This window comes from Aedes albopictus, chromosome 2, assembly GCF_035046485.1.
Source record: "Aedes albopictus strain Foshan chromosome 2, AalbF5, whole genome shotgun sequence".
Lineage (NCBI taxonomy): Eukaryota > Metazoa > Arthropoda > Insecta > Diptera > Culicidae > Aedes > Aedes albopictus.
Genome location: NC_085137.1, coordinates 362232447 through 362257748, shown reverse-complemented (window position 1 = coordinate 362257748; position 25302 = coordinate 362232447). Strand labels below are relative to the sequence as shown.

Sequence of the window (25302 nt, the reverse complement as noted above, 5' to 3'; positions counted from 1 at the left end):
AGTGAATAACCAATCATTTGGTTGTTCAGATTTGTACTCTAGAAAAGTCGAGATAAGGCTCCGATTTATCTTCACCCTAACACTCAGTCCGTTATGACACTCAGTTCGTGGCCTCGACGATGAGCCAAAAAATGCCAAGGGCAGGGATGTAAAAATCCCACCCTCTATGCCAAACTGCACTCAGAGATTCTGTGGGTTTTTTTTAACAGAGATTCTGGAATTTCTACAAACGTTCCTTTTGTGAATTAATTCGAAATTCTTTCGGAGCCTTAACACTTTAATGAAATCAATTCAAATCTCTCCAGAAATCTCTGGATTCCTGTAATTCACCCCCGGATTTTTGGTTAATCCCCGGATTTCTTTTTAGGGATTCCTTCAGGAGTTTATCCAGGGATAATTTCGGAAAGATTTTCAGGGATGCTTTCGGGTTATATTTTATGGATTCTTTTAGGAATGCCACTATGCATTTCTCGGATAATTTTGTATGGATTTTTATGAGAATTATTCCTAGAATTCATTCGCGAAGTTTTTCGGACATTCTATAAATAATTTCGGCAGTGATTTATTCGAAAATTCCTCCAGAGATTGCTTCGTGCAATTTACCAGAGTGACGTGGCTCAGAGCGACAACATTCGCTTCATGAGCGGATGGTCATGGGTCTGATGTCCTTCCATTGATATAATATTCCATGGCGTTATAATTTCTTGATTAAGGCAGTAAATATTGTAAAATGTAAAATATATTGTAAAAAACCAACAAATGATTTCGGCTCAGTTATGCCCAAAAGGCGCCCGAGCCCGAGTAAAAAAAAATAATTTCTTGAAATTTCTGCATGATTTAATTTCTTCGTAAACATTGAAAATAGCCAAAGTGATTTGCTCAGACTTGTATAATTATCATTTTGAGAATTTATTCAAAAAATGTCCAAATTTTTCACGAAAAAAAAATCTGTTTTTCCCATAATAACGCTTAAATGTTCATTAATCTGTAAGAGATTTCTTGGAGAACTGCTTTGGTCACTATTCAGGAATTTCCATAGATATTCTTGAAATATATTCTAGATGTTTTCGTCAAATAATCCTTCAGAGTATTGTAGATATTTATGCATCATTTTCAAAGAAATCCCTGCAAGTATTTCTGATGAAATCTCTGGATGTATTTCAGACAAATTATTATTCCGCAAAAAATCCTGAAAAAAAATCGCTTGACGAATTCTTGAAGTTATTATCAAAACTTAGGGGAGACTGGGGAGACTTGATCCCTTTTTCTTAATTTACCTGAAACTTTAAGAAAAAACACAAAAGTAGATCCGATTTCCGCACAAAATAGCAGGTTAACATCTATTGCAAGTTAATACACAACAGAAGGCCTTTAAATTATTGTTAAAGTTTTCAAAACTGTGTTTTTATGGAGGCATGTATTATGATGTAGGGTATCGGGATGCTTCGTTGGCATAGTCCCCTCGTTCGGCCTATCTTAACGTTAACTAAAAACTCAAACAAACATGCCGAACTGGATATCGGAAAAGCTTTGCGCCAAACAACTGTAACATTTCGTTTCAATTTTAGCACTTTGGAGTATTGCAATTATATGAAAATGTCACTTTGTTTAGCTTTTGTAGACGCCATGATTCTTCGGCTTAGTGGGTAGTCTATACACATGATCATAAATGGCATCATTCTGGAATATATCGAATTGCCTTTTCAATAACTGAACATTTGATGCGACGGTTAAAGATGCTAGTTTGAATTTGTATGTTTGTTTTCACGAATATTAACTATTTTACAAATTACATGTGGGCCGAATATTGAGGACATTTATTTCACTATGTACCCAAATCTTGGCCCATCAGTAAAGTGACGTCAAAAACACCGATAAAGTCACGCCATCAACATTGCTTGCGTAAGAACCAGAAAGAACGAACAGAAAAATATATTTTGTGTGCGGTGACTGTAAAAATATAACACAATAATCGGGTTGCATTGTTTTCGTTACTAAAAAAGAAAAAAACTTTAGTTTAAGTGATTTATTTATAGTTTTTTGAAAATTTGGCTCCGAAAATGTAATTTGAAAGTATGATTGGTGAACAAAGAGAAATAATACCTCAGCAGAAATATTGAAAAAATGAGATAATAAGTGGTTCTAGTGCATGGAAAGCAATAGGCCAACGTTGTATCCACTAATAGGCCAATTTTTGTACCATAGACCAACGTTGCATACCATCACATCGAATCTTTTCAACTCCCAAGCAACACGACTTGTTGCTAATCCAGTAACAACAACCTTAGTGCAATTTATTCACTGTCCGTATTGCGGACGACAGAACACAATTGCTTCTTCTTTGAAACCCAAAAAGCGCAAATTCTGAATTCTTATGCAACATAAACGAGGAGGAATGATAAAAAAGTTGGGAAAAGATTTTGTCCAGACTCGAACCAAGCACACCAGGAGTATTAACTACTCACCTTACATACTACACCAAAAACTCTGTGAGAGAATCGATACTCAACACACCATAAAAGCTACTGAAGTTACTTGTTACTTTATTGCACCTTCTTTGTCACAAGTTAGAGAACTGTCAAAATGAAAAGACGCTCAAGTTTTCTGTAACGCATATGGAACCTAATCTGAACAAACAATCCAGAGTTAGATGTTTCAGGCATGTTACATAACACATTTAATGTAAGCTGACTGTATAATCACTTGCGAGTAATATGTAAGCTCCGCCTCCACAGATCGATGTCAAACACGTGGTAATTTGTGATTTTTATGAAACAAAGCCGCAACCTTACGGATTTCGGTGTTTAAATGGAACTCAACTGACAAGATGGAAGTTTCGTGTGCATCTAATGCAACTCATTTAGACCAAAGCATATAAAGCCACAATCTGCATGATGTTGCAGGTGCTGCTTGGGGCTTAGTTAAGTAAATTCTTGAATATTTACGTTAGTTTCCTTCCAATTGGTGAAACATGCATTGCCTAGAGTGCGTAATAGGGTCAACATATTATTTCTAGTGCTATTAATTCATGAGTTATGGTCAAAATTGTCAAGGCGGTTTGCAAATTAGGCCAAGGAATGATCCATATACCCTATTTTTCAAAAATGGGTGACACTTGATCCCTCTTTGAGCACATGGTTTATTGAAAGGGAAAATAATTCCAGAGTATTCCTATTCATTTTCTTTTCGAATTTTCTTGTATTTTGAATATGGAGTGTTTGAAATTGTAAGATTTCCTTAAATTTTTAAGGATAGGCCGTATTTTCAAAATGGGGAAACTTGATCTCCCTATTTTTGGTTTGTACTTAAGTTATAATTATCTGACACATTTTATCGTTGAATAGACTAGAATTCCAAGTAAATAGAAGCTTCCGAATAGAAGTTTATTTTTCACATGTATAATGTGTGTGTAATTCTCGAGGGATCAAGTCTCCCCATGTCTCTGTTGTGTATACTATGCTGAATTAATTAAAATATGTTAACAACAGCCTTATTTGGATAAATAAGTTTGAATGTATTTTATTTAAACTATGTGCTGTGAAATTTTGACACGATTTGGTTCAATTTACACAAAGTTATTGAGATATTTCGGAATCGCCTAAAAGATTTCTGAAGGACTGAAAACAAACCATTAGCCGTTTAAAAATAATGCAATGTACAATCGAAATCACTTGTAGCCAAAACATAGTCATTTGTCCCGGAGTAGTTTTGGAAAAATTATGCTAGAAGAAAAATGTTTTTGATTCCGAGCAAATATGGGGGGAACAAGTCTCCCCAGGGATCAAGTCTCCTCAGTCTCCCCTACATATAAATAAGTAAATATTTCTGGAAAAAAAATCACTGGACTTGTTCGAATAAAAGAAGAAATGCCTGCAAAAATTGGAATTCCGATAAAAAAGACCTTCAAAATTTAAAAAAATAACTTTCGAGGAATCCCTGAAAAATCTGATCAAATTCGCTGGAAATGTTAGTACTTACGAGCTGACTTTCGGCAAAAGATTCTCAGAATCTTGGCAATGAAATATTCTTATTGCTTAGATCTTGACGAAATAGCTGTTGAAAACCATAAAAAGTGCTAAATTGCGGCAACTTGCATTAGGTATTAGGCAAATTGGAAGATATTGTTGCAGGTATTCTTGAAATAACAACTGGAGGTGTACTAAAAAAACCATGAAGAAATTCTTAAGAAACTTCTCTTAGTATTCTGCAGAAAGTTCTTTCAGGGAGTTCTCCTGGATTTCCTTCAGGGATTCCTCCAGGAGTTCAAGGAAGAATTCCTCCAGAAGTTCCATCATGGAGCTCTTCAGTAGTTCCTTTAGGAAGTTCTTCAGGAGCTTCTTCAGAGAGTTTCCCAGGATTTCTTTCTGGGAGCACTCCAGGAGTTCCATCTGGAAGGTTTCCAAGAGTTCTCCAGGGATTCCTTCAGGGAGTTCTCCAGGACCTCCGCCAAGAAGTTCCCAGTAGTTTCTTTAGGAAGTTCACCAGAAATCGTTCAAGGGAGTTCCTTCAGGGAGTTCTCCTCGTGTTCCTTCTGGAAGTTCTGCAAGAGTTCCTTCAGAGATTCCTCCTGGGGTTCCTTCAGGGATTTCTCCAGGAGTTCCTACGGAGATTTCTCCAGGAAGTTCCAAAGGGAGTTCTCTAGGAGTTTCTTCAGGGAGTTCTCCAGGAGTTCCTATTACGAAAAATATAATGAAGCACCACAAATGCACATTAAAATATAACATATTAAAGTGGAACACTACAAATGCGAAATAAATTAGGACATCACACTTGAACAAATACACACAGAACATATATTTTGCCCTGTTACCCTAGTGGATAACAATTTCCGATGACAGAATGACGAGGTTTCATAAATTTTGATGGTCCATCAGTCATGCTGCATATAACAACCGAGAGTAAACTGGGGAAAATATCCTCATCCTCATGACATTCTTTTTATTTGGGCCAGTCTAATAACGCACGCACATTGACCATCCGAGGTAACGTCTACGCTATCGAGTGACAACTGCTGACGAGATCATAGCAAGCCGCGACTCTTCCTCTTTCTTCGGTCAGCGTCCGACCACGTCGGACGCACAGTGTATCGGTTCGCTGCGCTGGGCGATTCTCATCGAGAACCATCAGCTAAATTCCCACAGCTTATACCATATACGTCAAACCCGACAAAAACCTCTCATTGACCTGTTTTTATTTCGGTCAGCAAACCCAGCATAGATCCAACAGTTATTCGATGTTGGTCCAACAGTGGCCCAAAATCCGATAGAAATTGACCCGACATTGAACCGACATTCGATAATGTTTCAGTCTGGCGGAACTTTGCAGGGTTTTTCGTGTCCCCTCCGCTGAAACTTCGCATGCCCTCCTATAAATCTGCGGTTTATATGGATTGTTATCCACAGTTTGCCACGCTTCCAATTTTTTTATCACAATTTGGCCAAAAGCCCCTTTGTGCCAAACGACATTCCGCCACAAGGCCAGACACCTGAATCTCCTAGTCAATCTCATTTTATGAATTTCTTTGCAATCTTGTACTCCATTTAGGTAATAGACTGAATCTATTTAGGCAAAAAATCTATTTAGGCAGTCCCGACTTATTACCTAAATGGAGATTTGGATGTACAGAGATTTCTACAGGGAGTTCTCCAGGATTTCCATCAGGGAGTTCCCCAGGAGTTCCTTCAGGGATTTCTTCTGGGGTTCCTTCAAGGATTTTTCAAGGAGTTCCTTTAGAGATTCCTCCAGGAAATCCTTCAAGAAGTTCTCCAGAAGTTCCACCAGGGAGTCGGTACTTTACGTTACAAAAACTTTGTTGGTAAAGCCAAGTTAAATTACTATAGTTATAGAACTTCTAGAAAAACGCCTGAAGTGTGCTGAATACTTTTCACTACTAATGCAAGCGTGCCGAAAAGTAGTACTTTTTGGCAACTTTGCTAGAAACACCTACGTCCACTGACCCTCCCGCTCGCATAGTTGCTCAACCAACAAAATTAGTTAAAATAACCATGTTAACGAAAATTGTCATAGTACTGGTTCCCTTCGTTTTCGGCTTTCACTTTTCTACTCACGGAGCTGACTACATGTTTTAAAAACACAGTCGTCTGGAATAGCATCAGAATGCCCTAAACTTATGCAGAATTCCACCGTTCGTTCCTACAATTCGCCGTTTTATTGTTGGTAGATATATCATTTACCAACATTGTTCGCCTCTCCTCCTCTGATTACAAAGCTGGCTAAGCCTTTGGCCGCAACTGTCCAATCTCACGTCCATCGATTTGCCAGCATAATTTGATCATTACTAGGTAATTTTTAGAGCCGATGAAAGTGTTAGGAAAGATTCTTTGCACTTGCAAATGTTCATACAAAGCTATACGAATGCAGACCGATAAAACATTATCAAAACAGTATCTGCATACGTTAACCAGATAACCTCTTCGAAAATTTCATTCAGAGGTACAAAACTTTTCAACCAAATAGCCAAATCCACTCTTCTACTTGACTCGACCGACTACCGGCTAGCCCGATAAGATCAAGTTCAAACCTCGCCTCACAGTCCACGCCACCGCGCCCCGCAGCCATAAACGATTGCAATTCATCCTGGGCTTTTTCGGTAGGAAGACATCGAAACAGCGAAAGGAAACACGATAAAACAACAAAGCGAAACAAACATTCCGAACGATGTTTGCCGGGTCGTATACGGCTTCTCTAACACACCACTCTGACGGCTCTGGACGGGCTGATTACACTGGAAGGGCCCGACGATGACGACCGAAGGAACGGACGGACGGTAGGAAATGACGCACGGCCCCGACCCAGCATGTGGTCCCACAGCCTGGCGCCTGCGATGATTTCCTACGCAGCACCCACCACACCGCACCACACATAACGACCATCCAGAGGTGAGTTTTTATCGTCCTTCTTGAGATCGGCCGGTCGGCCGCCCTTGTGAATTGCCAAGTGCCGAATAAATGTCCAGCCGGTCACCGTGGTGAGCCCGTTCAGTTTATCAGGCGACAAAGTTATAACGTGACGAACATGAGGTTTCTTCTTCTGGTAATCGGTCAAGTCAAGTACCCGTCGTTCTCGTCGGCAATGCATGAAACGTATTAAATCACAAAAATGATATACAAGTATCATTAGGAAGTAAGTATATACTCCAAATCTTATAAAGGGGCTATCAACGGCTTTTCGAACAATTTTGCTTTGATTTTAACTAAAACCAAAGCAAATTTGTTAAAGCATACTGATTAATACTCAAAGTTATGTTTAATTTTGCATCCAAAAATTGAGCCCTCAATTTCCTCACGAATTCCATGAATTAATTCCTGGAATATCTGGAAAAGGTATTATTCCAGGATTTTCTTTATCTCGTAAGCGCAACGTCCCAACTAGGACAAAACCTGCTTCCCATCAATTGTATGAGAACTTCTGCTTTTATTAAATGAGAGCTTTATCCTTCAAGGACCATCTTGCATGTGACCTAGAACATGGAACACTTCTACTTCTTCTTCATCTTCTTCTTCTACTTCTTATTTGTGGTTCTACGTTCCCACTGGAAATTGGCCTGCCTGGCAACTTAGTATTCTTTGAGAAATTCCACAGTTATTAATAGAAGGACTTTCTTTCCCTGCCACCATTACATGAATTTGTATATTGTGGGGCAAGGACAATGATACACTATACCCAGGGAAGTCAAGAAAAGTTCCCGACCTGTACGGGAATCGAATCCACCGTCTTTGGACTGGAGATCCGAAGCCTTATCCGCAAGGCTAACTGCAGACCCTATAACGTGAAGCACATTTATTACGAAAAGTTCCCGGATCGATCAAGAACCGAAATTACCACCTTCAACAAGGTATTGCAGAATACCCGTGATTACCGCTTCGGCTATATAAGCCACTTGGTCATTCTACCATGAGTGGAATGATGTGAATATACGGATCCCTGGATCGATATGCTTAAGCTATCGCACTGAGGTTCTAATTAATGCTCGAAATTTATAAAACCTGCTGAGGGATGATAATTTATAAAATTCAGCATTTACGATATGTGAAAAACAATTCTTGTACTCTCTGAGTAACTCAATCGACATAGCCTGTCTATTTCTCATCTAGCGCCATATGGCGCCATCTGTATTTACTTTGCTTTGTTTCTTCCAAATTGTCAAACAGACGCACGGATTGGCAAACCGTACCGTCTATGCAGCGAACAGTGATGTGGTCCTTTCCGAGTGTAGAACACCGGAGCTTGTTTTTGTTTATCCAGAAGTGCTCCGTTTTCTTTTGTTTTCCATGCATCCTTGAGCGATTGTCAACAACTTTGTACGTTTTCATTTTCCCATACAGACCGTGTCAAAGGCCGGTTGGCGTGTCTTTGTTTATTTTTCCTTCTTGGATCCGGCCGATGTGCCCGAAGGGATGTGTTTATTTGCAAACTAGAATCTTGGTTTAAATATTTTCATGCCTTTCGAACGTAGTGTTTGGCGTGTTGTTGTTGTTGTTATTATGCTTGCCGTTATTTCATTCCAAATTAGACTGATACTAAAATAATAAATAATAATAATAATTATATGTCTTCCATGTCAGGGCCCATATAGCCGAGGCGGTAAACGCACGGGTATTCAGCATGACCATGCTGAGAGTGACGGGTTCGATTCCCGGTCGGTCCAGGATCTTTTCGTAAAGGAAATTTCCTTGACTTCCTTGGGCATAGAGTATCTTCATGCCTGCCATACGATATACGCATGCAAAATGGTCATTGGCAGAGGAAGCTCTCAGTTAATAACTGTGGAAGTGCTCATAAAACACTAAGCTGAGAAGCAGGCTTTGTCCCAGTGAGGACGTTACGCCAAGAAGAGAGAGAGAGATGTCTTCCATGTCATCTGACTGTGTTGGCAACATTTCCAATATCTCTGATTGAAAACAAAACTATGATTACTTCGGCCATCTACACCGGTGCTGTCATGGTGAAACCAGAGCTGGTTACTCAAGGTTTACAAATTTTAGCGCTCCCACATCCTTGCGGGCGTACGCAAAGAAAAAAAATCACTATTGCGCCTTAGATAGAATTATTTCGGAAAACCCCTCCATGCACTAGAGAGGTGGAACCTGGCAGGGCTACTATTTTGGGCACTTTTCTGCTATAACTCTGTAATTATCGCAGAAGGGACATTCTTGCTGGAATACCTTTTATGAGTTGAGCAGGAATTCTTTTTAACCCTCAAGAGGATACCTTAAATGAAGGTCCGTTTTGGGACCCCAACATATATTCTTGCGTATCTCGTGATCCTTACTTTTTGAAAGGGTGATGTTTTCAGCAAAGATGTTAGGAAAGTCAAGGCCTATCTAGTGATGGACAATTTAGTTCGGGAAGTTTCCGCTAGGTGGTGCTAGTGAGCAATGAAAAATGCCCCCGATCTACAGGATATAACGTACCTAAACAAGCGGACAAGGACAAGACGTACTGAAACAATAGGGTAAATCGCACTGCTGTAGACGAGTAGACATATATGTCCAGCGGGTCAAAAGGGGTCATTCAAATATTACGTAACGCAAAGGAGTGGGAGGTGGTCTAGCGCTGTGTTACGTTTCATTCAAAATTTTCCATACAAAAGTTGTTGCACGGAGAAGGGAGGAGCCCTTAAGTTGTCAAATTTTGCGTTTCGTAATATTTGAATAAACCCAAGAGGAATCAGAGGCAAACAGACGTAACACTATTAAAATTTAAATCTCATATATCTCAGGTTCCTGATTACTTATATAGTTGATGTCTTCGGCAAAGTTGTTTGGTTGGTCAAGAACTTATAGATTATGGACCGTTTGATTCGATATTTCACCATTAGGCAGTGCTAGATAGCATGCAAATTTTTTATCTCATAATATCTCAGGATCCTGATTTCTTAGAAAAATGGTGTCTTAGTTGTTGGGTAGGTCAAAAATGTTCAGTTGATGAGCCATTTGATACGAACTCTCCTATTGGGAGGCGCTGGTGCGGGATGCTTATTATTTATAGAGATGGTGTCTACAGCTGTTATTTGGCAGGACATGGACCTACCGAATATAGACACTATAGAATCTACAGACTTGGGGAGAAATAGTTGAATTACGCAATTTTAGAGTGTTTTATAGTGAATTTAGTGTGTACTAATAGAAAATGACGTCACACAACCCACAGTCGTTATCGTTCCGTAAATCTCGTTTGGCTAAACGAATTGACAGATCGTTTGGTTAGGGGCCATCCATAAATGGCGTAGCATTTTTTTGACGATTTTTGACACCCCCTTCTTCTCCTATTTTCCCATACCTAATACATGGCTCGTAGCATAATCAGAGACTCTCCCCACCACCCTAAAATGCCACTTCATCTATGGATGGCCCCTTACAGTTGTCTGTACCTTGGAAAGCATATGGAATCTATAGTGTCTATATTACAGATTATGGGATATATACAATTATACTTTGATCATAATCTACACAATTTTCCACAGCACAGAGATCAGACATCCAAGCTCAGTTTCAAAACTGTGTAAGGAATTAAACGTTCATTTGAAATGGCAACACAAGTGGCAACATCGTGGTGGCGCTGCTATCTCAATGTTCCCACGCTGTTGTCGGTGGTGAATATAAAACTGATGTAGATATTCGTACTATATCGTTGGTGTGTTCGACTGTTTTACGAAACTGTTTCGTGGTGGCTTGTCAGTCTTGACAAAAATAAAACTGCCTGCTTCTCAGCTTAGTGTTCTATGAGCACTTTCACAGTTATTAACTGAGAGCTTCCTCTGCCAATGACCATTTTTGCATGCGTATATCGTGTGGCAGGCACGAAGATACTCTATGCCCAAGGAAGTCAAGGAAATTTCCTTCATGAAAAGATCCTGGACCGACCGGGAATCGAACCCGTCACCCTCAGCATGGTCATGCTGAATACCCGTGCGTTTACCGCCTCGGCTATATGGGCCCTATTTATGTTATTTTGCCCGACGTTTCGGTCCGTTTGGGACCTTCTTCAGGGACTCTGGAAATGTTTATTTATTAGTTGTAACATTTTTAATATTCGAGAAAACTTTCAATTTTTACCAATAGTTACAGTGTTCTCGTCCAGTGTGGTTCGGTAGAACCTGTAACTGTCAATTTGGTTCGAATTTCTGTCGGATACAAAAAGTGGTGCGTAATTTTAATTTTCACCCACGCAATTTGTCTCGGTGTACTTACTCCCGCACAATCGCAGCCAAATTGGATGCCCTATCGGGGGAAACTCGTTCCGAAAATTAGCACTCCGAAATTTAGAACCTACTTCGCAAACGATCACCATTGCTTTCCGTGTATCTTTGTGGTGTTCGTGTGGACTGTCGTGTTTTGGTGGTGTAAGTGACTAATAATTTCCCTACAGTGTGTGTGTGTTTACAATTTGTTTTGCTCGTTTGTTTTGCTCATTCATTTCTACTTCTTCGGCTCTGTTGGTTGTTTCGGAGCCAATGTTTTATTTTTGTCAAGACTGACAAGCCACCACGAAACGATATTCGTACTCACCACGCTGTTGTCGGTGGTGAATATAAAACTTATGTAGATATGCGTACTCACCACTAATTGTAGCAACTTGCCGCATAGGTGACGCTAGTGTTGTCAACGCTAAAAAAATGAATCCTTGCACAGCTTTCGAGACAATTTTCTATAGGCTTGGATGTCTGTTCTCTGTGATACAAAATATATTTTCATGAAAAATCGAATAAAATGGAAGGTAAATTTCAACGTTTACTTCCCATAACCGGGAGGAACTCCTGGAGGAATCCCGTGAGGAGTTCCTGGAGGAATCCTGGAAGAATTTCATCCCAGGAGGAATTTCAAGTAGATTTCCTAGAAAAACTCATGCAAGAAACCCGGGAGGAAATTCTGGAGAAAACCCGGGAGCAATTCGGAGACAAATTCCTGAAGAAATTCCGGGAGGAATTCGTGGAGGAATCTCGTAAAGCATTTGTGGAAGAATCCTTTTACGAATTCCTAGTTGAATCCCTGGTGGAATTCCTGAAATAGTTTTGGGAGTCATTTCCGGAGGGCTTTTATGTGGATTTCCCAGATGAAATCGTAGAGGAACCTCGGGAGGAATTACTGAAAGAATCCCTGTATTAATCTCTGGAAGAATCCTGGTAGGAGTTCCTTCAGAAATTTTGGGAAGAATTCCTGGAGGTATCCGGGTGAGTCAATTCTGAAGTAAATTATCCACCAAATTGGAAGTATTGGTATTGTGAACAGAATGTAATTATATTGTGTTATTCTCAAGATATTCACTTCAAAAGAAGCGTACTTATTTGAGGACGCTTGCCACTCGGTAATCTAGGATGCTGGGCATATACGAACTTATTAGCGCCATTTTGCAGAAAAAGTTTAAAATAATTTTCATTACCAAATAATCCTTGATGTATTGAACACTTTTGCCGAAGACACAAACTTTCTATACATTCCGAATCTCAAGATATTCAAGCTAAATTTAACTTTCAATCCATAGTTTGAATAAACAATAGCGCCACCTACTGGGCTAATTCCAATTCAATTTGTTCGTCGCAAGATTGCCCTTGGTCTATTGAACAATTTTGTCGAAGACAGCATTATTCTAGGAAGTGACGATCACAAGATATAATCATTCGTGTCGTGGGGTCCAATGGACCCCAGGGGACCAAAATCGCCCGGTTCAACTTTGACATAAAAAATAATCTATAGTACGCCATGAAATATTTGTTATTTTTGCACAAATAACTCATCGTGGTGTAGTTTGAAGGTACTGTGAAAACGGGACCGATGTGTCAATCCAAACTTTTTTGCGACCACTTCAAAGTGGCTCTGGGGTCCAATGGACCCCAGGTATCCATTAGAGGGTTAAAATTAAAAAAGGATTACCTCCATGGATACCACCAGAAATTTCTATCGGGATTCTTTCAGGATTTATAAAAAAATGGAATGTTCACAAACAGAAGATTCTCGCAGGACTTCTAAGAATAGTTTTTGCAAGAATTCTTCTTGGTACTTAATACATACATTTATTTTAAAACTTCTCCAGAGATTTTTCCAGAGATTCTTTCAGGAATTCCTTCAGGAACATCCCTTGGGACTTGGGTTTCTCAAAAAATTTCTTAAAAGATTCATCTTGAAACAGTCCACGGGTTTTCTCAGAAATTCCTTCTGAAATTCCTCCTGGGATTCCTTAAGGGATTCTGTAAGAAATTTTTCAGTCAAGCTTGTAGTATTTCTTGTATTGTACATCATGTATTTATTTAATCATTTCTGAAGGAATTCTTCAAGAAATAGTGTCAGATTGTTTTCTAGGATTTTTTTTTTGATTTCTCCGAAAGTTCTTCTGGAAATTTTTCATGAATTTCTTCTAGGAATTTCTCCAGGGATTTCTCCAAGAATTCCTCCTAACGTTTCTACAAAAGGTGCAATTTTAGGAGCAAACTTTTCACAAAGATTCTTTCTGAAATTCATTTAAAGTTTTCCTTTAGAAATTTATATTTTTTTTCCAGAAACTTTTTCAGAAATTATTCCTCTTATTTCAGGTTTTACTCCATGTATTCTTGGATTTTCTTGGGCTTTCATTTGGAAATTCCTCCAGAAATATCACAAGAGATTGTAAGTTCCTCCTGGCGTTTCTCCAATAGTTCTTTTAGGAATTTATCCAGGCATTGCTTTGGATTTATTCAGAACTTTCTGCATGATTTTTTTTTCAAAGATTCAAACAACTCTTGCTGAAATTATTCCAGAATCTATTGCTTGGCATTTTTCAAAGAATGTTTCAAGACTATTTTCAAAAATACCAGTACCAGTTCAGGTATTATTTGAAAGATTCCATAAAACATTTTTTTAAGTTCTGTACAAATCGCGATTGTGAAGAGAATTCTTCCAGTTTTCTTGTTTCTGAAGGGTTTCTTTCACAAAATTTCTCCAAGTAGTAGTTGAGGGATTGTTCGGTAATGAACACAAGAATTTAAGGCGAATCACTGGACTGTATTGGCATGGCAGGTAGAGAATTGGGTTTTCGGATTGGGAGGGAATAATCACTTTATCACTTGTTCATAACACTACTTTATTCTCTACTCTACTAATTACATTTGGATTAGTTTCACTTCGCGTTGTTAAAGCCACGCGAACGCTTGTAACATAATCAACTGACCCGCTACTGCGAACGGGTCGCATATTTATATCAAAAAATCAATGTTCCAGAATCACGTGGAAGGCTCCACGCGTGCCTAGAACCCACGCGACGTTTCGGGAACCACCATCACCACGCTAGCTGCAGAGCGACGAGCATCGTCGGCGGCGGCGGCGTTCGCTGCTGCTCTCACGGTTGGATCTCACGGCACTCACTCTCTCGCTGCTGGTCGCTGCTGTCCCGTCGGCTTGGGTGAGTGCGCGTGCTTCGTGACGGTCATCGTTGACGGTTCCGATGCGATGGTTGGTGTTGGTTGCGCATCTCAGCATGCTGCTGCCCACGCTGGAAGCGCATCTTCGCGAACAGGGATTATTGTGTACAAATTCTTTTAGAAATGCTTTAAAACATATTTCTTAAAACTCTTTTATAGTATCTCCAGGATTTTTTTCAAGAATTTCTTCAAAATATCCTGCATCCCTCTTCTTCAAAATATCCTGGGATCCCTCTGAAATTTATTGAAGGATTTCATTAAAAATTTCATTAATATCTTTGCTTGCGATTTGTGAAGACATTTTTAAAGTGATTCTTTCAGAAATCGCCCTACGGTTTTTTTTCAGGAATTTCAGGCAATTATCCAAGAATTACTCCAGAGGTAACTTCAGAATTTGCTTCTGAAATTCTTCCAGAAATTCCTGCTGAAAATTTTCAAGAAGTTCTTCTAGGAGTTTTCAACGGTATGTTGAGAAGTTTTTTCAATGGATTTCTTAAGACAATTCTCCAGGGATTTCTTTAAAACAAAGCTTCGGGAATTCCTTGAAGAACCCTGTGGCAAGCCTATCGGTAATTTTTGTGCAATTTCTGGAAGAACTTCTGAAAAATCCCTCGAGGAATATCTGAACAAATTGTGTTAGGATCTCCAAAGACATCCCGGGTTATTTCTAGTGAAACCGTCCCTCTCAAGAGGGACTTCTTAAGAAATTTCTGAAGAATGATTCCTTTACTCCTTTCATTATAGAATAGAATTATAGAACTATAGAATAGATTTATGACACACAACACATCATAACATGATTATACATATTTCGTTTCAGGAAAGGTGATGCTTCTTTTAAAGGTGCAATTTTATTTTTCATTGTTAATGTGAGAAAAATCTTGTGCATCCTACTGGTTGCAAGTCAAAACAAACTCACTTCAGGAATAGTTCGTGAAACAATCCAGTTTATTTTTGATGACAGAGAACTGCACTTTTTTATATATATTTCTAACGCATTTTTACAAAATCAATTTTCATTACATTTTTGAAAACGTCATAACTTTGCCGAATATGAACAGATTTCAATGAACTTAAGTTTGTTTTCTAGGTAAAGAACTAAAGCTAACAGGAAGCACACACATTTGCATGTTTTGCCACTAGATTGTTTGTAATATCCGAAATTTAACGTGGACAGGCTTTAGAAGACTGTTAAATGGAGAAGGTTTGGAATAAATTCCAGAAGAAATTTCTGGAAAAATCTCCAACGAATCCTTTGGCAAGCTCCTTAAGGATACATGGAGAAATTTCTCGACGTATTTCTGAAGAAATTCACAATAAAGTTCCTGCGGGACTTCCCAAGTATTTCGTAATGAAGTCCTCAAAGAATCTCTGGAGAAATTGAGCTATGAATCGCTTTAGCAATATCCTCAAAAAACGCCTGAAAAATATACCAAAAACTGCTTCAACAGTTCTCGGTAGTATTTTTTATTAAAAACTGTTAAAATGTTCGATGGAATATCCACAGGGAACTGTTGCATGAGCTCCGCAAGAAATTATGTATATAAATTCCCCAAAGAATATTTTTAGATATTTTTCATTATTTTATAAATGGGTTATCGAAAAAAATGCCCAGATAAATTCCTAGAGGAGATCTCTGGAGGTTCCATAACGGATCGGATAAATCCTTAAAGATATTCTGGTTAAATTCCTGAAGAACTTCCCGATGCAATTCCCGAATTATTTCCACGATAAATTGCTGGAGGATTCAATATCTGAATTTCTGGAAGAATACTTTAAATAATTCAACAAGGAATTATTGGAGAAATTTCCCAAAGGAATCGCTGACATGGTTTCTCAGCGAATCTCAGGAGAAATTATTGTTTTAATACCAGAAGAAATTGATAAAGGAATCCTTAGATAAATTCCTGAAGAAATCTTTGAAAGAATTCATCAACGATTCCCTTTAGAAGTCTTCAAGAAATCTCTGATCTCGCGAAATCCATTAAATACGTCACGCCAAAATTGGTAATTTTTGGCCCCCTCCCCCCTTCGTACGGGGTTTTCCTATACTTAACGCATTGCTTGTCACACTTTCACAACCCCCCTCTTCCTCTTAATGGATGGCACCTTACGAAAGATTGCCTGGACAAAATTCCCGAAAGAATCCTTAGAAGAATTCGCATGAGAATATCTGGAGTTCTTCCTTGAAGAAACCCAGCAGAAATTCATCAGAATTACCAGACATTCGCCGTCCCTGAAGAAATACTAAATTAAATACTTAATAAGCATTCCCTGAATGCATTCCTGAAAAAAATACTGAACAAATATTCCCTCTAAAAATTGCGCAATGATTCATGTAAAAACATCCTCAAAGAATCGTTGAAGAACTTCCAGAAAATCTTTTTATCGATACTAAGTTGCAATTAAAAAACGATGTTATTTAGGTAACCCCTAATTCTTGGTGTTATGCGGCTTTATGCTTACCGTGCCTATGCATGAATGATTAGGGGGGTCCAATAAAAACCTTATCACTAACGGAGCCTGTGAAGTGCCAGGGCACCTTCCACAGCATTTTGCCCTTACTGAGCTAGCCGGTGCAATAGCGCAGTGGACCTTGTGTTCCTCCGAGACAATCAGCTGCCCTTCTGTAAAAGGATGGGATTATGAAGATGTCATTGATTAGTTTAAAATTTCACCTGTATGATTTCGCGTTATGCCATTTAGGCAGTGTATTCTGTGTATCCTCGCATTTGGCGTTTCCAATCGATACTGATATGGTTTTAACGTTAAATGAAAAGCAATGATCAATCTTTGCAGATTTATGCAAAATGGCATAGGCCGAGTGGCTTTAGTCTAACAACCTAACTTTCGTTTTAAGGACAGACTTGTTAGAATCCCAAAATGGCCACCACAATGGCCGACTTTGGCACCTACTTACGATTTTGAGGACACAGATCTCTTCGTAAACAAAACCAGCGCACCTGATCTTCTAATTTTAAGCTTATTGTAAGTGAGCAAGAACAGAATAATAAAATTCACTGGTGTTTGAAGCTTGCTTTTTGAGATTTGTGCGTCTGAAGTTCTGATGCACTGTTAAAGCGGGATTTCCAGACGTTTGTCCTTAAGGGAACCTCAGCTCAGGAAACAATGTAGGAAGAGTTGGGACAGCCGAACCAGCCGAACGTCGTGTTTGGAGCTTTCAGGTCGTCTCGCAAAGCCTACAAGAAAGCTAGTCGATCTATCTACTGAACGATCTGGCTGGAAAAACCTTACAACAAATATTTCCATTTTGAGTGTGTGAAGTCAGCAGGTTGAACAAAATCCTTTCTTGACAACATCCGTGATGCTTATGCGGCCAACGCGCCTCTTTATGTGAAGCAACATGCCCACCAAAGAACCTTTGTTCTTTTTTTTGGCAGAGTAATTTTGTGATTGAAAAGGTAAAATTGAAAAAAAATCATTTTCAATGAATCTGCAAAATCCAAATGTCACAGATCTATTTTTTTTTGGCATTCGTCGGCCTAGGTCAGTGATGTTCGCCTCTCTTCATTGCGTTTTGCAAATTCCCAAATGCTAAGGTCGTTTTAAAGTCCCAAAACGGTTGGACCTAGACCCAAAAACGAGAACGAAGCTTTCGCCTCCGGTTCGAATTTGTGTCGGCTTTTCGGCAGTGCATCCAATAGGGTATGTAAGACCGCTTTACGTACATACGCGTACATCACACAGCACAGTCAGTGCAGTGTGGAACCCATGGAAGAAGGCCTTGAGGGGCGGTCGGACGGTCGAGACGGATCGGAGTTACGCCAGTCATTGAACGCCGGCCGCGCACTTAGAGACCCACGAGACTGCGTTGCGCTCGCGGTGGCTGTGGGTAAGTAGATGGGTATTAATTTGTAATAGATCAATTATGAGAGAACACTTCGATCCGTGGGGAAAAAAAGCAGCTGTTTCATCGCAATTTGTACACCACTGACTGACTGACTGCGAGCGTGCGAGTGCGCGGTTCAATTGAAATTGGATTAATTGAGGGCTGTTGGAAGCCCTGAAGCCCCAAAGTGGTAGGGATTTGCGCTGGCTCGTGAGAAAGAGAGTAGCCGTTAAACTCTGCTGAAAGCTACATAATGAGCGCCGATCGGGTGTGCATTTCCAAAAGGTTTCTGATCTATCGAAATTGGCTTACACGGGTTTCTGTACCAGTCGGAGAGGAGTCAAGGCCCTGAACTTTACGAACACGGGTCGAGGGTACTGACTGGCTGGCTGACTGACGTTCGCTGGGTGCATTCGTAGGTATCGAACTGAACAGTGAAGAAAACAAAAACGAATCCAACCTGGCATTAGAGGGTTTCTGTTTCGAACAAAACAAGAGCAGGAGGGCTAGATGATGTGTGATGAGATTATTTATAACTTGAAAACCCCTAATTATCAGGAGAAATATTTCCATTTATAATGTGCTACATTAAATATTTTGATAGCCCTGGTGAGATATAAATGGACTCTTGTTAGTTGTTTAATGGGTGTGCTGGTTGAGAGGTGAACTGATTGTTGAAAACTGACGGCAGCAATAAGCTGGTGATGCACATAAGTTCCGGGTTGTTATTCCTGCTGCTTGTTTGAGTAGAAATCGTCAGAGCTGTGTTGGTAAATCAGAGCTGGATACTCAAGGTTTCCAAATTTCAACACCCCTATACTGGTACGCTCTCTTAGAAATGACATCAATATTGCGCATAAATAATACACAGTATTTGGTCGATTTTTACTGGTGTTAACGATAGTTCTTAAGGCCACCGTTTAGTGGGTTTGCGTGATTTCAGATTTGTATGGGAGGAATGGCGTTACGCTAACTTTGGAACGTTTTCCTGCCCAAATAAAGAAAAAAACAGCCAATAAAAAACATTTCACGCTCTGAGGGAACATGTTTTCTTCAAATTGTAGAAAAAAGTTTTCCAAAATTTTCCTTAGTTTTTCCAGGATACTTCGGAGAAGCAAGCTAAGTCGGGAAAATGTTTGCCAAATTTAGCTTTCCACGTTGATTACGCAAAAATCAAAGCGATGACATATGTATATTTTCATATCAAATTGAAGGTACCAGTCAGATGAATGTAATAGGAGGGTTTTCCTCGAAGTTGGGTTTGATTTTCCTGGAATATCTATGGTTTTCCATCCTGTGATATTTTAGGGGGATTACACATATGATAGTAATGCAAAATTTTTTTGTATAATTCTAAATGAACTGTTGAACACTAATCAACCGATATAAAATTGAAATTGATATTGATTGATAACTTCTTCATTTACCGAGATAGAATGTCGCAATGTTCAGCAAAATTGTGGATTTTAATATGTCCAACAACTTTGCAGAACATGCAAATAATGTAAAAATTCTGGATTAAAAGTTATAATAAAAATAAATTTCTGAACGATTTTTTAATATGTTCATTTTTCATAACTCGTTAAAATAATCATAGCTTTTTACTAAGATTTTCTACATTTGTTTCATATTCTAGAAAGATGTTGTGCATACAAAAATACGCAATTTTGCTGAACATTGCGATATTCTATCTCGTTAAACTAAGAAGTTATTAAATATTTTCAATATTTGATAATTGTTTGTTTATTTACCATAACACATACAGAATACACTTGCATACAAAAGTTTAAGCCATTTTCATAAAGTAGAAACATAGTTGTTTCATTATTTGAAACAGTTCTCTGTGCCATTTTTCGCCGAAAGAAGTTAGACGAGTTCAAAGTTACCCTATAAAAATCATAAATTTGTGAATAACTTTGTTATTTCAAAAGCTAAAGTTTTTTGATGTTCAGCAAAAGAGACGAACCAGCAAGGGCTGAACAAGGGCTGTAATCTATCAATCAATGTTCAGCAAAAACATGTATTTTTACATTCCAAACAACTTTGTAGAAGACGCAAAAAATGCTAAAAATCCCGTTAAAAAATTATGATGAAATATATGATTTCTAGGGGTCAGGCACATACAACGCAATATACACCGTGTCAATAAGTCTCATACAAAATCAAATTCAATTCATTTCACATCTGTAATTAGGATTATCAAAGTAAATATATTTATTGAAAGGCAAACTAACACTGATCAAATGCAGCATATGTTTTGGAATTAACTGTCCTTTATCCTTCTCTGCTGATCGCTTATGTGTCGTAAGTCCATTTCAGCTGGCACGCACGCCTTTTCTTTTCGCATTTCGTCACATTTTAACGAGTAATGGTTTAAAGTTGAAACAAATTAGGTTCCTGTCCTCACCATTGCTAGTAGTAACTATGGCCAAAAGAGAAAGAATAGGAGACTCTGTAGGGGTGAAGTACAAAGCCATTTTATTTTGTACAAAATAAAACGTGAATCGAACAAAAATGTCCATTTACCTGTTTTAATGAGATTTGTTGTGTTAAAGAAGCATGGCTTGTTGGTTCACAACATTCTCACTTCTAAAACGTACTCGTATCCCTATTGTGATAAATTTTGTCCAAAATTTACGTATTATGATGTTTATCTTTAATATAAAGAACTTTTTCAAGGAAATCAGCTCAAGTGAAGTTTACTAGCGAATTTCCTAGCATATAATCACCAAAATTGTATTGTTTCAGCTATAGTATATCCAATTGGTACAACACTTGGGATATACACTCAAAATTTAACCTTATGGACTCTATTTAGCTACCGTAGAATGGACAACTTTTTGAACATTTTTCTCGCGTGCCGGAGCAAACGGATTTCAGAAAACGGAAGTGTACTGCTAGGCTTATTAAAACAAATAGAAAATAATGTTATTCTACACCGTATGCTTTATTTAATCAGTGTTATGTGGCCCTTCAATACATGTATTCATTTTGAAAACATGAAACACAGATGTGAAATAAGATAATATTTTCTAAATTTGTATTTTGTATGAGAACTTATTGGATACGGTGTATCTCGTAATGTATGAGATTTAGCACAGTGACGTCTTTGACATAGTTGTTCAAATTTGCATTTTGCACAACATTGCCGAAGATATCAGACGTCTATCTACATTTTTTGAAAAAAATATTTTTTCCATCTCACTTATAGGTGGATTGATCATCCAACTCTGCATGTGAAAAGATGCGCTTTGTATTATGTAAAAGCTTCTCCGAAGAAACTATAACGCAAAAATCAACGATTGAAACGTAATTAAAAAAGCGCATGAAATCGGCAAAATAGAACACTGTGCATTAGGGATTTCTCCGAACCTTTTTTTTTCATGGGATCTTTTGACAACTTTTGAAACGATGCTTCAGCAATAACTCCAGAATTTATTCCTTGGTATTTCTTTGGGGTTCTATCACAAATTTGGCAGGGTTTTCATAAGAAACTCTTCCAGGCATTATTTCAAAAACTGCTTTAAGGGTTGTTGTCCACTAATTGCTTCAGAAATGGAACTAGGATTCCTGCAAAAATTCTCAGGAGGGACCCTTGGACATCTCTTCAAGGACTTTTCTAAAACTTCTCTAGAAATTCCTTCAGAAATTTCTTCAGAAATTCCTACAGGGAGTTCTACAGAAATTCCTCCAAAAATCTACAGAAATTGTCGTTGAAATTATTTTCAGAGATCTCCCAGAAGTTTTTTATGAATTTCTTCAAGAATTTGTCCAGAGGTACCCTTCAGGTATTTCCCATGGGTTTTTCTCTAAATTACCTTCACAGAATACTTCATAAATGTCTTCAAGGGTTTTTGTCCACAAATCCCAAAAGTTTATTTTCAATAATTTCTTCACGAAATATCCAGAGTTATCTCCAGGAGGGCTCCTATGAATTCCGTCATAAAATCATCCAGGAATTCATTCAAAGATTTCTTCAGGGATTCCTTCAAATTAATTCCAACATATTTTATGCAAATTTATTAAGAACTTTCAAAAAATGCAGGAAGCTTTCCTAAGCGGAAATCCCTGAAGCTAATTCTCCAGAAGTTCCTGGAGGAAACGCGGAAAAATTTCCGAAGAAATCGCTGGAGGATTTCCTAAAGAAATAATAAAGATATTTCTGAAGGATGGAAGAACTTTTGAAGAATTCCATTGTTGAAATTTTTGATAAATCTTTAGCGAGATATTTGTGAATCAATTTCTTAAAAAAATATGAAAAAATATTCAGTTGAATTCCTCTAATAATTTCTGGCGATATTCTTCCCTGGAGAAATATCTGAAGGAATCCCATGCAAATGCCAGGAGGATTTTTAAAGAAATATCCAAAGGAATACTTGTAGAAACTGATTGGGAAACTTCTGCTGGAATTCCAAAAGAAATAAAAAAAAATCTTGCAGAAATTCTTTAATAAAATTAAAGATAAACTTTTGTAAAGATTCTTAGATTCCCACGCAATTTCCAAAGTGATTCACCTAGAACTTGGTTCAGGTGACATTTGAAATTTGTTTTTTTTTGTAATATTCATGTGGAAATTCCTGTAGATGTACATGGAAGAAATCTTGTAGTAATTTCTGGGGAAATCCAAGCAGGATCTCCTGGATGAATCCTTGAAAGCATTTTTGAAAAATAATTCTGAAAGATTTTTTGTTATATCCCTGAATCGCATTTGTAGTTCAGAACCAATCAATGAAAAAAAAAACTAAAGGGAAGCATTGAATAAAATATCTTGATTCTGAACGGAAGTCCTGGAGATTGTCTAAAGGATTTTAGGAAGGAATTTCTGGAGAAATCCTTGGATGGTCTTTTAAATGAATTTTTCGAGAAATTCCTGGAGGGATCCCTCGAACACCTAAAGTATTTCTGATGAAATTATTCATGAAGGTATCTACTGGAGTTCTCCTAGGGATTCCGTCAGAAAATGCCCCAGAATTTCATTTAGATATTTTTTTAGCAATTCCTTTAAGAGTTCTTCCAGTTAATTTTGGGCAATAGTTTGAAGCACTTCAATATTTTTTTGGAGAAATATCTAAAAGAAATCCTGGAAAAATTAATGCAGTAATTACTGAAGGCAATTCTCGAGTAATTACTGGAGGAATCCGTGGAAAAATTTCCGAGGAACAGGAGGATTTTCTTAAAAATTTCTAGATATTTATTTCTGAAAAAAATACAGTGCCGATTCGTTTGTTGAGGGCTCGCTCAAGCCCGAACACAAGGGGAGGGTTTTGAGTGTTAAACCCCCCCTCCCCTTTACCGATGTTCCATATACTAGGCGCCCCTCCGCCTTTTGCCAAAATCAAGAAAATTCTCTCCCTTGCCGCAATTTCTGTGCACGGGCCTGGGTTCGCTGGATGGCCTATCTCAATGGTTGGGATGCAAAACCCCACTAAAAAGAAGTAAGTGTTTAGTGACGTATTTCTCGTCACTTGCGCGTGTGTATAGCATGTTGAACAGTTGTCAGTTGCTCCAACGAACGAACAAGATTTGCCAATCGGGGTTCAGTTATGACCCAACCAGCGAATCCAGGTTGGATGAACTTTTGAAGAAATTCCTTGATGAAATTAGTGATATTAGAGATATTAGTGGAGGAAATTTTGTAAAAAAATGAAGCAACCTTTTAAAGGTATTTCTCCCTGGATGAATATCTAATGAAACCCCAGGAGGAATTTATGAAGAGGTTTCGAGATAAGCACATGCAGAAAATTCTTGGGAAACTATTGGTAAAATTTCTGGAAGAGTTTATTAAACTTAAAAAGAATTTCTGGAGACATCCTTTAATAAAATACCTGGATGTTTTTCGGAAAGTATTCATAGGGAAATTCGTGAACTTCTTACTGAAATTTCTGAAGCAATTCCTGAAGAAATTCATAGAAAATATTTCAAAAGATATATATGCGTAAACTTCTTTAAGAATTCGTGGAGAAATTCCTAAAGATATGCTTGGAAGAAATCCTGCAGAAATATCCAAAGAAATCGAAGAAGGAACTTCTGTAGGCATCTCTTTATGGATTTATGCACGTATGTCTGGATGAATTTCTTCTGGAGAATTCTTGCAACACTTTCCAAAAAAATATTGGAATAATCTTTGGAGGAGGTCGTGAAGAAATGTCTGTACGAATTCCTGAAGGAATTCTCAATATACATAATTTCTAAAAAATACTCCGGAAGAGTTTCTGAAGAAATCCCTAGAGAAAATTTGAAAAATCTCTGGAGAAATTTCTGATGGAATCAATGGTGGAGTTCCAAAGCAATCTTTGGAAAAATCTTGAAGGAATTCAAAGTTTCCCGAATTCTGAATTCTTTAAGGTACAGTATGTGGCAGGAAAAAATGTGAAAGTGTTTTTCAACTTCAAACCTCATTTTCGTCCATTTGACATTAACCAATCTATGTTTCAACGTTCCATGATCTATAAAGGCTAGTTTTCTGAAAAGTTAATTAAAAAACTTCCCATTTTGGTCACTAACCTTTACAGGGCGGCGCCTGAAGATGAAGACAACCAGAATTTTCAAACCGCAGAAAATCACACAGGTCGCTAAATTTCGCATCTTATAAAACAAAATTTTTGATTTTCTCTACAATATCATCAAATATATGTAGTTATTTCATCTGGTATTTGAAACTACATGGCTCTGGATCAATGTGGTCTGGTTGTTCATCGAATTTGAGCTAATTTTGTTACTGTTATAGTCATTTTGTTTAATGACCATTGGGCGCGTAGTTTATTGATATCCGCTTATAAGGCCTACATTATCACATGTTAAACATCAAATATGTTCATTTTTATTTTTCAGTGCTAGAATATACACGCTCAGAAAACCGTTCTGATAAACGTGAACAAACAAACGCAAATATGAGAACAAGCAAATATATACCGTGAACTGGAACTAGTTCCAGCTGACAATATGGGCGTTCTAGAAACCGTGATATCTAGTTCGCGGTGTACATTTCTTATTGTTGTTATCGTTGCTATGCATAGTTCCCGTTTGTTCCCGTTGCCGT

General features: G+C 38.1%; 1 protein-coding gene across 1 annotated transcript in view; it reads left to right on the top strand.

Moving 5' to 3' along the window:
- LOC109430237 (T-box transcription factor TBX6) overlaps positions 1-25302 on the top strand; it is a 436935-nt gene that overhangs the window by 44764 nt on the left and 366869 nt on the right. The gene's annotated exons all lie outside the window — the stretch shown is intronic.